General features: G+C 43.9%; 1 protein-coding gene across 2 annotated transcripts in view; it reads left to right on the forward strand.

The window, feature by feature from the left end:
- The first annotated feature begins 285 nt into the window (after positions 1–285).
- B3GALT5 (beta-1,3-galactosyltransferase 5) overlaps positions 286–6146 on the forward strand; it is a 53545-nt gene continuing 47684 nt past the window's right edge. For both annotated transcript variants that reach the window (XM_006158161.3, XM_006158163.3), the window contains exon 1: positions 286–510. The gene's annotated coding sequence lies outside the window, so the exon portion shown is untranslated. The remainder of the gene's footprint in view (positions 511–6146) is intronic.

Here is a 6146-nt window from a genome sequence, read left to right on the forward strand (position 1 = left end):
GCTGTAAACCCAAAGAACCCGCCTAAGGGGATCTGAGCAAATTCCACCCTAGTGAATTTCTGGTACTCTGTGAAGAATGCTCTTTCCATTGGGGTTTCTGAGACGGAACATTTGATGACAGTTCCTGCATCTTCCCCTGGCTCTAGAAAGGAGGTCTTGCCACTTAGAGGAGCTAGCCCTGCAGCTGCCAGGATTCCAGGCACTCCTGGGCCTCTCCAGCGCGCCGCCGCGCCCCAGCGCGCCCAGAGCCCTAGCGCCCTAGCGCCCCAGCGCCCCAAGCTCCCCTCCCTCTCCGCTAGCCTGCCTCTTCACCTATCAGATTTCCTGTATTCAGTGCCCTACCGCTCCTCCCACCTCCTAAATGCAGCGCGGAGGGGACAACGATCCCCGGCCTTGACCGAGCGCTACGAGAGGATCCACTGCGCGCCGCTGCCTCTGCGGGCTGGGATTCGGCTCTAGCTCTCTGCGGCTTCCAGCCCGGTGGGGTCCGTCGAGGGTGCCCAGCACACGGTAAGGACCCGTGGGGGCCAGGTGCATGTGGATAGTGGGACCGGGACTGGGCGCTCGCCCAGTCCTGCAGAGGCTCGTGAGTGCCAAGGCGCAGGTGACCGCTGTGGAGACCGCTTACTGCCGTACTGCAGGCTTGCTTTTTCTTTATTTAAATTAAGGAAAAGGAAATGGTTACAGACCTTATTTCATCAAACTTGGTGTAGCGTTATATTCATTTATGAAGTCTTGTCGCCACCCATCCAGCACGCAGAGGAAGTTCCATGGGTGACCAAAGTGCAAAAAATAAGATTAGGAGATTCACATCAGATAGAAATGTCACACAGCGGAAAATAATACTCCCTCCTCCCCAATCGCAAATGAACTCCTAAGCACCCTGCAGCACGCAGCGCCTGCAGAATGTGTGGGGGTTGTGGAGGGGGCTGACAGACAAGAGGATGAAAAGGACATTTCGGCACTAAGGAGGCACAGCAGGGGATTTGACTTTGTGGAGAGGACAAGACAGGAGTCTCTTAGGCCATTCCTGAACGCAGGGAGGCACTTTAAGATTTAGTAAACAATGTTTTTTAAAAAAGTAATATTTATACCAGACTGTGCCTGTGTAGTGGTAAATATGCCCGCTAAACATTTGCATTGGAGTATCCCCTCACATCTGTTTTGGTTTTACTTTTTTGTTTAGGCTTCTGACTTATGGGGGGGGGGGATAACTACAGCTTCCAAATAATAGAGAACCAAAAGTGCAGTAATCAGATGTAAAATTATTTCCACTCTTTCTTTATATTAGCATGACAAACTAATCTTTGCTATGTGTGGGAACCTCTTGTGAAGGTTACATCTCCCATTTCTGCATCTCCCTCATTTACTGTTCTTATCTGAGCTCAAAGAGAGGAAGGAGGAGGAGGAGGAGGAGGAGGAGGAGGAGGAGGAGGAGGAGAATTTAATGAAGATTAAGACCCAGGAAGGGTCATGTTCCAGGGAGTGCTGGTGGTGGACAGTGGCTGCCTTAGAGAGTTTTACAGAAGTAGCAAGTTCCTGGAGTTGTGTTGGTGGCTAAGTGCCTGCTGACCATCCTTACGTGTTATAAAGTACTTTAATTAAATTATATAGCCTTGTATGTGCTCCGTCTTTTATGATGTTTCCTCTTTAAAACAGATGTGTGTACTATGCAAATTTGTTTTCATAGAGAGAGCACTTCATATCTTTTTACCAAGGAGTGACTGCTTATGCATTAAGATCCGTTCTTCTCTTTTTAAGTCAGTTCATCTTATACACTGTAGTTCCTCTGTTAAGGTAAATTAAAACACAGTTAAAATCCTGGGCCAGCAGTTAGAGTAATGGCTGTGTCACTGAACTCCCATGTAGTCGACTGCAGTTCAAGTCCTGGACTCGGTGGCTTAAACTCATGCCGGGCGCGTGTGCATGTGTGCCCAAGATCCCGAGAAGAGAATGGAGGAGAAGGGAGTGTGTCGTGTCCATCTCCCCTGGGGGACGATTTCTCGCTTTCTGTCTCTCTGTCTCTCTGGCGGGCACACGTGCCCTGTAGCAAAACCTCTCCCCCCTCCAAAAAAAAAGGAAAACCATTTAAATCTGATATGTTCAGAAAAGAGCTCTGTGTGATAGCCACTGGCATTAACTTAGAAACATGTCTCAGAAACTGAAGATGTTTCACTCCATTGTCACCTCAAAATATTAACAAGGACACTGTTGTCTCTGCAAAGGTTCTGCCAGACCTGTCTTTCAGACATCTTTTCTTTTGTAGGATTTCTAAGTAGGTACTTTAAGTAAATGAGGGCCACCTTTAGTATTTTATTTTTTTATTTTATTTTTTAAAATTATTATTATTATTATTATTTTTGGAGAGTTTTTTTTTTTTTTTTGCTATAGGGCGCATGCGCTCGCCAGACAGACAGAGAGAGACATAGAGACAGAAAGTGAGAAATCACCCCCCAGAGGGGATGGTCACGCCGCAATCCCTTCTCCTCCATTCTCCTCTCAGGATCCTGGGCATGCACGCACACGTACCCAGCGTGAGTTTTAAGCCATCGGATCCGGGACGCAAAGCACGGTCGACTAAGTGGGAGTCTGGTGACATAGCCATTACGCTAACTGCTGGTTCCCTAATATTTTATTTTATGAGAGTCTATGTACCTAACCATGGCCGAGCATCCTCACATAGGAGATAATCTTCATCCTTTCTCTGGGGACATCAGAGTGTAGCCACCCGCCCCCATGGGCACTGGACAAGTGCAGATAAGGCATACTCCACCAGGGACTCCCCCTTCTTCCTGAGTGTGGAATTGGCCTTCTGCTCTGGACCCAGATACTAGGACCCCAGGGGAGCCACTTGCCTCTTGTGTATACTTGTCTATTTGACTGGGTTTCTGATAACATTTCTAATTGGTTTTCTGCCAGGACTATATCTTGGTCCTGAATCCCAGTTTCAAGGGTTTCGAAAAACTGCCTGGCCCTTGTCAGCCTGTCTCCCTGTGTGGTTGGGTTGCTGATTAGGATGGATCAGCCTGGCAGCTTTTGAACTACCTCTGTCTTCTTGATTGTAACTGTCTAACAGGCTGGAGGCCTGGAGCGAACCCAGGTCTGTAGCCCCCCAGTAGACACTGCTATTCTGTTGGCCTTTCTCTTTCTGCTCCCTGCCTCTTTCTTCTGCTGCCCTTTCTGCCACCCAGAAAGCCCCTAGACTCTTCCAGCTCTCCTCATTCCAGGCTCTTCTGTTTTGCCTTGTCCTGAAGATGGAGTTTCATAAGGTTTTGTGGCTGGCCTCTTATGGGTTTTGATGCTTTACTTTGCTTAGGGAGAGAGTGAGTTACCTTATCCTGTGTCTGAAGATGCAAAGCGAAAGGTTGGGTAGGATGCTTTATAAAGATTTTGAATAGTGTGTCCTACAGTTGAAAAACCAGAGTTAAGAGCTGTAAGTGTATTGAAGTGAGACTCATCTGAAAAATCAACTAGAGTTTTTATATCTAATTTTCAGAATTGTCCCACATCCTTAAGAGAAGACAAAGAACCAAAGGTTGTTTGGAATTAAGTTGGACAAAAAAGGTAGTTGATCATTCAGTCATTTAATAAATATTCTTGTGAGACTAAAAGTTCAGGCTCTGGAACCAGATGCCTGGGTTGAAATCTCAGCTCTGTCAAATGATTTTTATGTGACATTGACAGGTTACTAATCTCTCCATGCCTCAGTTCCCTCAACTGAAATCAGAGATAACAATAGTACTTATTTCATAGGAGGAGATTATAAAGACCAAGTGGTTCCATATACTTATAAAGCTGTAGAACAGTGCCAGGTTTATGCGTGCCACATAAATTAGAGCTATTAAATTATTTGCTTACTATGTGTCAAACACTTACCGTAGTAGATGATACTATTCGGTCATCAGAGAAGTTATGATGCATTTTTGCATAGAGAAACAGAAAAATTCATCATGACTTTCCCAACAACCTAATATTTTGCATCAGAAATGAAGTATAGAAATAAAGGAAAAAATGAGGACCAGCAGTTAGTGTAATGGCTATGTCACTGGATTCCCATGTAGTCTACTGCCATTCAAGTCCTGGACCCGGTGGCTTAAACTCTCGCTGGGTGCGTGTGCGTGCCCAAGATCCCGAGAGGAGAATGGTGGAGAAGGGATTGTGCATGGCCATCCCCCCTGGGGGGTGATTTCTCGCTTTCTGTCTCTCTGTGTCTTTCTGGTGAGTGCACGGGCCCTATAGCAAAAACCTCTCAAAAAAAAAAAAAAAAAAAAAAAAAAAAAAGAGAAAGAAAAAGCTAGTTTTCTTTTATTGAATTAAAATAGTAACTTAGTTTAAAAAATAATTGCCAAGGGGAACCAGCAGTTAGCGTGATGGCTATGTCGCTGGACTCCCTCGTAGTCGACTGCGGTTCGCGTCCCGGACCCAGTGGCTTAAACTCATGCCGGGCGTGTGTGCGTGTGTGCCCAAGATCCCGAGAGGAGAATGGAGGAGAAGGGATTGCAGCATGACCATCCCCTCTGGGGGGTGATTTCTCGCTTTCTGTCTCTCTGTCTATCTCTGTCTGTCTGGCGAGCGCACGCGCCCTATAACGAAAAATCTCTCCAAAAAAAAAAAAAATTGCCAAGAAGGTGTACTGAAGATATTTTTGAGCAACTGCAGAATTATTGGAATAAGACGAATTACATTTAGGGAATAATATTAAGTTTGTTGTCTAAATTTTGGTTTCTATCTCTTTTTATTTAACCTCTGATTCTCTGCAGTTACCTGAAGCCATTCCTCAGTGTTATTGTTTATATTTACAACTGTCTATTCTGTTTCTCAGTGTTGCTAATTTATTTATTTATTCCCAGGTGTTGGCTATCAGTATGTTCCTTGAACTCTGTAAATTCCCTTTTCAATCTTGTTCTATCTCCTGTCATCTCATGCGTATTTCTTGTTTTTGCAGATTTCATATTCTTAATTTCTTACAGCAGCAAATAATTTATTTTGAAAACCTTTAATCCACTCTGGGAGTGTGTTTTCTTCTAAATGGGCTCCTTCATTTGTTGTTTGCACGTTTCCTTTGCCTTTTTCTCCCCTTCTCTTTTCTAATATTTATGCATATTTCACAAGGGTGAGTTCAGCTGTACCGTCAGAGGCAATTTAAGTGAATTGCCCTTGATTGCTTCTTTCCTTACGTGAACTTGGGCTTCTTCCCAGAGCTTCAGTCTGTATGTCAACGTTTATCTACTTTTCTGTTGCCTCTGGACAGGAGGGAGAAGGAGATTTAGTGTGAATCTTTCATAATAATGACTGGTAGTTTTAGTTTCTATTTTTTAAAAATTGATTCCTTCCATAAGAGAAGGGATACCTCTAATAGGGTCTTCATACCCTCTTCCACTCTCAGCCTCAGCCGGGCAGGAGCACAGACACATCTCTGCACATAGCATGTTTCCTCAACATGCACAGGGAGACCTCTGGACTTGCTGTGAAGGGTGGTGTTACTGCTGTTATCACTGTGGTTTAGTCCTTTCTTATTAAATGTGTTAAAAATTAATTGTAGTTTTTCTTAAAAATTACTTTCAGGGTACAGTCTGGTTTCAGATTGCCCCCCCTCCCCCCAAATTATGAAGCATTTCAAACACATAGAAACATTAGGGAAGAGCAGACCATGGGTGAGCCCATATTCCAGCTGAATCCTACCATTTAACCATATTTGCTTCTGACTTAAAAGATAAGGCAATATTAAAACGTCACTGAAGTCCCCTACCACCCTCCCCAATCCTCTCCACCTTTCATTTCTTCTCACTATCCTGATTTGTTACTTGTCTTTCCCATGTATGTTTTTACATCAGTACTGCATGTGAAGTTATAATTAATTATGCTATTGTTTTTGAACTTTATCAAATGGTTTCATTCTGTCATATTATACTGCAGTTCTTTGAGAGAATTTGAGAGAGTTCTCTGCATTTGGATCTTTTGAAATAGTTTGAGGAGAATTGGTGTTAACTCTTCTTTAAAAGATTTATAAATTTAAACAGTAAAGCCTTATGGATCTGGGCTTTTCTTTGTTGAGAGACTATTAATGATTCCATGTCATTGCTTTCTTTTTTTTTTTTTTTTTTTTTGGGGGTTTTTCCCTTGTGGGGCGTGGCGGGCTCCCAGCG

Source organism: Tupaia chinensis, unplaced genomic scaffold (genome assembly GCF_000334495.1).
Source record: "Tupaia chinensis unplaced genomic scaffold, TupChi_1.0 Scaffold000574_1, whole genome shotgun sequence".
Classification (NCBI taxonomy): Eukaryota; Metazoa; Chordata; class Mammalia; order Scandentia; family Tupaiidae; genus Tupaia; species Tupaia belangeri.